This window comes from Anneissia japonica, unplaced genomic scaffold (assembly GCF_011630105.1).
Source record: "Anneissia japonica isolate Jap-2015-1 unplaced genomic scaffold, ASM1163010v1 scaffold2617_len527014_cov191, whole genome shotgun sequence".
Taxonomy (NCBI): Eukaryota; Metazoa; Echinodermata; class Crinoidea; order Comatulida; family Comatulidae; genus Anneissia; species Anneissia japonica.
Window position 1 is genome coordinate 302552 of NW_022714155.1, and position 8803 is coordinate 311354.

At 33.2% G+C, this 8803-nt stretch overlaps 1 protein-coding gene across 1 annotated transcript in view; it reads right to left on the reverse strand.

Moving 5' to 3' along the window:
• Positions 1 to 7526, reverse strand: part of LOC117108883 (nucleolar protein dao-5-like) — a 41930-nt gene extending 34404 nt beyond the window's left edge. Inside the window, exons 1-4 of the mRNA XM_033251050.1 lie at positions 7514 to 7526; positions 7177 to 7255; positions 5201 to 5363; positions 579 to 751 (exon numbers count right to left, since the gene is read on the reverse strand). The gene's annotated coding sequence lies outside the window, so the exon portion shown is untranslated. The remainder of the gene's footprint in view (positions 1 to 578; positions 752 to 5200; positions 5364 to 7176; positions 7256 to 7513) is intronic.
• Between the last annotated feature and the right edge of the window lie 1277 nt (positions 7527 to 8803).

An 8803-nucleotide genomic window follows, 5' to 3' on the forward strand; every position in this document is an offset into this window, starting at 1 on the left:
CCTGACCCATAACATGAACCAATTCACAACCTGTCAACAGTGCAAGTTGGCCAGCACGGTCAGCACGTGGCTCGAAAACCACTGCACTAAAATGCCTTCTAAATTCATAAGCTTGATAATGAAAATGTAAGTTATGCAGATTAATGAGTATAAAATTACGAAAAATAAATAATCATAAGAAATTAAAGAGGAAAATGAAAAGTATAATTTATAGAAAATGTAAGATAATCTAAGGTATGATAGTATTTAAATCTATTATCAGCATATATTCTGTTACGTAAAATACTATCTGATTTCTTCCATAGCACTTGTTATAAGAAATTTGATACAAATAAAGGTTCTTTTTTTCTTTCGATTTATTTTAAAGATTAAAATCTCACAATATAATAAATTCAATTAAAACTTTAAGTCTGAAAGTAATAGACTTTTATTTCAATATGATGACTTTTCAGATTTAGAATCTAGAAGGTAAATGACCAACTAAAGTGAACTTTATATCTAATAAATCATCTAGAACTTATTCTTATATCTCAATATCTATAATGCAAGTTAATAGATAATTACCGGTAGTTGCTTACCGTATAGCGTGTGAACCAAAGTTTAAATAATTTCCAACATTAGACAATGGCTTTTGTGCGAACAGGTCTGTCGAAGATGTTAATCTTTTACAAGTATTATTACGTTGTTTTAATACATCTGTTAATTGCTGTGATGACAAATTCCACTTGAATTCGATAGGTAGTGTACACACCTTTCAGTGTAGAAATAAAGAATTAAATGAATACAGAACTGACAGTTTCAATTTCTTAGGGCTCTATTAGCATAAGCTTTAGCTGCCCACTCAAACATGTGATACAAATTTCTTTTTCAAACATGTGGGATCAGGCAATGACCAAGTCAAAACTACCGGTATATAAAAATAGAAAATATTAAACTAATTTATACCTAAATTAGCCAAATACTTTAACCCTTCCAAGAAGTCATTGACAGTTGAAAGAAGGGCATGTATTTAAACCTTTGTGAATATTCTACAAACAATTTATACTTATTTCATAAACTTTGTCATTGTGTGTGTCAATATTTCTACATTTGTAAACATTTGTTAAAATAAGAAAATTCAATAAAATAAACAAATCAGTCCAATTATGGATAAATCTTGTTTTTTTTTCAATTTCAAGCAAAACAAATCTAAGCAGGCAAATAAATTATATTTCCATACAATCGCTACACACTATTGCTGAGAGCATTCACTGATGCTGATTGGTCGGCCAAATCGGGGAGCCTTCTTAATTGCGTCAGAGACTGCTACCCTGTACGACAATTGCACTGAAAACACTGTAGCGACAGTGTAGCGATTTTAAGGAAACCAGGCTTCACTATCTACCCAAAAGGGCAAACTAACTATACCACTAACCAGGCAAAGTAACTACGGTATACTAACCCGACAAAAAATAATTACACCAACTACACCAGGCAAACTTAATATACCAACTAACTATAACACTGGTATAGGAACAACACAGGTTGTATATTCCTAAGTCAAAAAGGAGACGAACATTATTTAAAGAAAATGGTATAAGACACACATTCCTACCTATATCAAGAGGTGCAAAGGCACATAGCACTCAAAAAAAGGGAAGAATAAATGTACATTCCAAAGAAAGTAAACAAGGGGCATGTTCTTAAAGAGGAAAGTGAAGAGTATTACATTCTTATATCAATAAGCAAACATTGCAAATATTCCTATAGTAACGGGAGAAAAAAGAGCATGGATTATTAAAGGCAACAAAGATAAAGAAAAAAAATCATATATATACCAATCAAAGGGAGGAAAAAAACCCATGTGTCATTCTCCTGATTATAGGCATGTCGCAACTTATTAAAAGTTGTTCACGGTCCAAAGTGAGAAAAAGAAACTAACTCAGGGTGACAGGAACACTAATATGCACAAGAAGTAACAGATTAGAAAAGAGGCAACACCCTCGTTATCAAATTGCTTCAAGTACATGCCATTAAACTGCAATAATTAACAAAATAAAACTCATGCAATTACCTGCATAAATTCTAATTATACACAGTTGGCATCAGTGTTATATACGATAATTAGAGGCACATGTATGTTTAGAGAATTTTTTTATTTATTTATTTTTTTTTTAATTTGAAGGAAATACAAATTTGATGATAATGATTGAATTCAAAATATTCATTGTTGGCATCAGGGTAACTTAAGCTGGTTCAGGGTAATGAATGTACTTTAGGTGAATACTATAATGTTAGGCAGTATGATCATGGGCCTATTAATAAGGTCCATGGTATGATTAAGTTCTAAACTGTGTCTGAGAGTTGACATCAGTGGGATTAATGCTAGTTCAAGGCACATGTTTTGGCAAATATTTGGACAATATAAAAGTTTAAAAATTTTTTTAAATGTAGCATTGGTGTCGTTAAATTAGCTTAGGAAAAATGTATATTTTAGTTAAATCCCTATTTTGATATATATATGATGATACAGTGTAGGTAAATGCCTTACTTTTGAGCATAAAAAAATTTGAAGGCGATAAATAAATCAGGCCTACAATACCATACAAGTAAGTATTGGTTTCAATTCTATTTGAGCTAGTTCAGGACAAATATTTACTTTAGAGGTAAATGCCTTAATTCAAAGTACAACAAAAATATATGGAAGTTTGAATGAATTGCAGTATTTCAATAAAAAATATATTTTAAAAATTTTGGATTAAGGCCTATTGCTAATCCAACATATGCAAAGTGGCTTGATATAGATTTATAGCTAGTCATTTGATTGTAATAATTTGTTGCAAGTGGGTAAGGGGAACAATCCCTTATCCTTGAGGTCCTGGCCCAAAACACAAGGATTTTATAATTGTAAATCAGCCAACAGAAATATAAATTAGTGGCAAAAAAAAATCCACCTAAACGGAATATGAAAATAAGGAAACAAACCAATGCTCAGGTTTGTAAATATGCTTTGCTGCACAGGTGGGCAAAATGTGGCCTGACAGTAATTTGGTTGCGGCCTGCAAAAAGAACTTTAATACCCTATGTGTGTGGCCCGCCAACTATCTTAGGCTAGTACACTTCTTGTTTTTGACGGCCCGACACCGACCATCTGTTAAAAATAATGTTAGAACTGAGCATAAAGTGGTATAAAAGCAGTCTATGAAAGTTTTTTAAAGCACACTGGAAACATCAAATTTTTGGTGCGGCCTTCTCATGTTAATTCAAAATTCAGTTTGGCTCTCAGACTCATTTTTATGCCCACCTCTGTTTCACTAATAACTAAATACAGATAAAAATAATTCCATTACTTACAGTAGGAATGATCATGGAGTTTTACAATCACAAGCAATCCTATGTTGAGTGAAATATTAAAATTGAATATTTCAAAGTGTAATCTGATAACTGCATTGTCACTGATCACATTTTATAGTTATTGTAAATAAATATTTTTCACCAGGATTAGCTGTTTATATACCTCCATGGAATGATACTCATTCGAAAAATCTCATTGTGAAGTAAATTCAAATGGCACATACTTTAGACTTAATAATTTTGAGTTTACTGACTAATACGGCTACTTAGCTACTTTGTAGTCATCATGTTTACAGGAAGTCATTTTGAATGTCATAATCACAGAAGTAATGTACAAAGATGTTTTGGTGGTTCATGTACTTTAGAATGTACTGTTTATTATTTAGGTATTTAGTTGAACGTAACATGGACCTACTAGGAAAGAATATTTTAGATATCTTTTTCTTCTTATTTTAAATTTTCTTTGTTGACATCAATATCTTCTTTCTATGTATATAGTGTATATAGTTTATTATATATATATTTATATATATATACATATATATATATATATATACATACATACATACATACATATACATATATATATATATATACACTTCCTTTTCCCAAGCCTGAGGCGAGGATGCAACTTCAAATCATATTGTGATTATTGAGTAGGAAGATATCGGTGTTAGAAAGACAAAACAATGCTGATCAAATAATTGGTTGATCAACTGGTTAAATTCCACCAATGGCACACAAGTGAGTCAGGAATATGAATTTCCTTATAACTATCACAATGGATCTCATAGACCTCATTGCAAACAAACTAGTAATGATCTTAACTGTTTCAGTTTGTATTCAATAACACTTTTTAGATCGGCGGATTGATTAATATATGTTTTTTGTACAGGCGGCCGTTAGCGCCAATATACTCTACTGCCTCTATTATGCTGCCCTCATCGGAGCTTTCAAGATTACGAGAACTTGTTTTTTCAACAGTGGTTGAAGCTCTGTCCTCACTATCAAGTTTTCTTATACAAAAAACTGTTGTATGCCCGTATATGGTCATCATGTGCCTATATATGGTCATGATGTGACATCATCATGACCACATTTAGACATGTCACATCTTTTGTCAAATATAATTTGATAGTCTGGACAGGGCTTTACACTGGTGGTGTGTGCATTCCAATTGTCATACACAACAGAAAATGTACTAAAAATTAATTAAGAATATCTGTTTAACGCTTTCATGTCACTAAATACAAACCATGATAATACAATTACTACACAGACAGTGAAGATACACACGATGCTGAAGTGAAAAATAAGCTGTGCCCCGTTACCATGACCACAGATTTTTGCCTCTCATTGGTACTCTTACAAGGATATGCCAGGGGTTCCAAGTCTCCCGGAAGTCACAGAGTCTTCCAGAAATCGGGAAGGCCTCCTGCACTCCCACAAGCAAGCAAGAATCTACTGAAAATAACTCCCATATTACGATTTTATTATCAATAGTCTCACGGAAGTCAGTGCCTATAGGTATCGCCATGTGTAGCAAAATAAATGTGTTAAGAAAGTTCATTTAAACAGATCTTTTTTTTTTGTTGGGATTTCATGCATCATAATTTTGAGTGCCGTGAGCATCTCCATATCATGGATGATAGTTACATGCGCCAACTAAATCTCCGATTGATTGATGGAAATCTCCAGGAAGGGAAATCTTCCAACATGGGACCTCTGATATGCATTCTCAATAGCGAAATATCGTTGCTAGGGAAAATATCCTTGGCACCATTTGTTATATTTGGTGCATTCCTGTCGCATTAATCAGGCATTATTTATTAAACAATTCTAGCTGAGGAAACAGTTAAAAACTCACCTAATATTTGATATATTCCACAAATATGCTCACAAGTAAATCCAACAAATATTCATTAGTTGTTCGCTTCAGTAACAAGCTGACAGCACCTTAGAGTGGATGCGTGTTTGAACATTGTCGTTGGTGTGTTATAACTTTACAGCAAAAGGTGATAATCAGCCTACTGATAACACAATGTACAAAAATAAGTAAGAACACAAATTGAAGTGAAAACAAGCAGTTATGGACACTGACAGATTATGGACAGATCAACTTTGATGTCATAATAATTAATTGGTATTGATTACTACTTCCGATAGCCGACATGTATTCATGAGGTCAATAACATACGTGAGAGGTCAGCGATGAATTGTTTTCGTTTTTGTACAGGTTTTGGAATCTAAGCTACCAGTAAACTTTGGCGAACACGAGGGCAGACTTCCTGTATAGGTGCAAGGATGTCAAGTAACTAGGTCACTGTGACAGCCTCAGAGAGTGTCACAGTGACAATATGACAATGCATGTGACAATAGCTGTTTAAGTGACAATAACCTTTTGTATTGAGTGATACACAATGCCCTTTCAAAAGACAGTCTATCTATAATATGACTGCTTCCTGATCTATCAGAATGCAACTGGAAGAAATATTAAATAGTAATCTCACATTAAGTGCACAAATATGCCATGAAAATACATAAAAAAAAAAGGTGGGAGAACAATGCAGCATTAGTAAATAATAAGCAATTATTTAGTTAATAATAATACATAAATTATTACTAGTAACTCCAAGATGAGTCATTCAGTGGGACTTGTTTCCTATAGACTTTAGGACACACCAGATAAAAAAAAATCATACAAATTAATCAGTAATACTGTATCTATGACTTCTTTTAAATTTATTATCCGGTGTTAAGTGTGGTTGTCAATAAATTATCTATAGTAGAGCTGAAGATTAAGTTCTGTACCCTCTGGCCCATTGACTTCATGCAGGACATCAGAAGAGCATCTTTGTTGACACTACCCAGGGTTTAGCATGAGTAAGTTGCTAATTAGAGTTTACTTACTACCTTATCTAAACATGCCTAATATTTCCTGAACCTTAAAAAAATTAACATTGATAACAACCATCATCAGCTGTCAAATATCAATTTATCAAGGTACCAATATACGATGAAAGAAATGCATGATTTAACCTTATCTTCGGCCTCTAATAAAGACTAAATCAATTCATTATCCATTGGCAGGGCTTTGTCAAAAATAACGTAATAACACAACTCCGGAAAAATAGCCAAGGATCATGGAGGTAGTTTAATACCTCTCCATGTGTATTGTTGGCACATCATTGAGCAAGATACCTTTAATCTTTGGTGCACAATATTGTTTTGGTGAAAAGCCAGCCTTTATGAGTCAATGTGATAAATTACTTGAATTTCTTGTGTGTATTATCAAATAATGTTCAAAGCAATATTAAATCAACAACAAAAAAATAGCTATTTAAAGAGAATGCTTTGCTAGGGAAGGTTTTCTGCTAAGATGCTTTAGGGTGAGAATGGATTACTAGGGCGCACAATGCTGCCATAGAGAAGAAACTTTTCATAAAACATGCTTCGGAAGGAGTGACTTGACAGGGAAGCCCTAGTGAATTGCAAAAGGAAAGGGTGATTTACAAAAGACGAGAGTGTGATTTGTTAGGAGCCAGTAATTTGCAAGGGAATGCCAATTTCATAGGAGATGAAATTTTACAAGAGGAGAGAATTTTGTGAAAAAGAGTGGGTTGAGGATGAGTGCTAGGGTAAGGGCATATTCATAGAGTGGGACAGTTGCTATAGAAAGGGCGCTTTTACGAGAAAATCTGAACTCGGCCTTTGGCAAGGATAGACAGCCTTTCTTCTTAAATTAAAGGTTGTCCAACAATCAACATAACTTATTCATAAGCACAAGGTTTGATCCATGACCATAAACCCAAAACTTGAAGGATAACTGGTGAAGTTACTCACGTTTCAGCCCTCACTGAATTTTTATGGGTATTTGGTGTTGCAACTTGAGTCTTAAAGGACAACCTCAAACCCAAATTCACTGCAAAAAAGTAAATTATGCGAAAAATAAAGTAAATTTCCAATTTCAAAAGGTCAACTTCATCTTGTGGTGACACTGGGTAAAGAGCACATACAGACATTGCACTGTATTATGCACTAGAGAAATAAATGGAAGACCATTACTCTTAAATTTCCACGGTTATCATGATACCAATATTATGAAATTACTTGCACTTTTATTTGTTCTTCTGTCCATCCATCTGTTTATTCAATCAATCATTCATTCATCCATACTTACTGTACTTTATTCAGGGCGTACACAGTCTTAAAATATCACCGTTTTTTAATAGTTTCGTTTCTGGTTTCCATTAAACTGTACCTGTCCGTTCATAGCACCTTTCTCCTTTGTGTTTTGAACGCACATGTACCTGGAAATATCCTTTGTTTTTGAGTATGTACCTGAAAATATATAATAAAGATGCATTGTATCTTTAGTTTTTCATTATACTGAACAACTTAGAAAGCTTAGAAAGATAAATTTTTAGCATCACCATTACCAATATCAACAATACCATTACATATCATCTTATTTATAATTACCATATCAATAAGAATAATACAGTACTGTATTATAATGCACCTTTTGTGAAGGACTACAGGAGCTGATGATGATGTCATTACCCTGCTCACTGGATCCCTATTTTGCCAAACTGGCAAACTTGTCCTTTTACCTATTTTCACCCCAAAATGTTATCACCTTTTCCTTAGATCAGTATGTACCACTCCACCAAATGTTATGTGAAACATTCATTTAGTTTTGTGTGATCCTAACTGACAGACAAACAGACTGACTGTGATGATTACATTGGCAGAGGTAACAATTCAGTTATCAAATTTAACACATTAAATATATACACTGTAACTAAAGCACTCTATAGAGTGCTAACCTGAAATCCAACAATAAGTAAGCCGTGTATAATGAGGAAAACTGCAGCATACCCTCAAGAAAATAATAGGATTGTCCGTCGTATTCAGGTACATTATTTTCTTGAGTGCTGCCTGAATACGAGGGGTGATTCCATCATTCTCTTTTTATGCTTGAGGGTAGATACAGTAAACTGAATTTCAGTGACCTTGACCTTGTCCTTTGACCTTTTCTTCTGAAAATTAAAATGTGTCTTTCTACGAATATTATGTACCATTCCACTAAATTATATGATGATCCATTTATCAGTTTTTGCATAATCTTGCTGACAGACAGACACACAAGACTGACAAACCAACAGACAGTAGTGAAGACATAAAACCTCCTTGGCGGAAGTAACAAGCAATTGAAACATACAATTTTCATCGGGTTTATTACTCACCATAGACAGTTTTATTATTTATTTTTTAATTAAAACAAATGCATAATAATAATGACAAAGTATCACTTCCACTATAATTTACTTTGTACTGACTGACAATTCAAGTACTGAAACATCTAGTGTATTTATAATTTTTCCTAATAATAAACACTGAAGAAACCGAGAAGCAACCACTTCAATAAAAATAATAAGTCATTGTCATTTTTTTTTTTTTTTTTTTT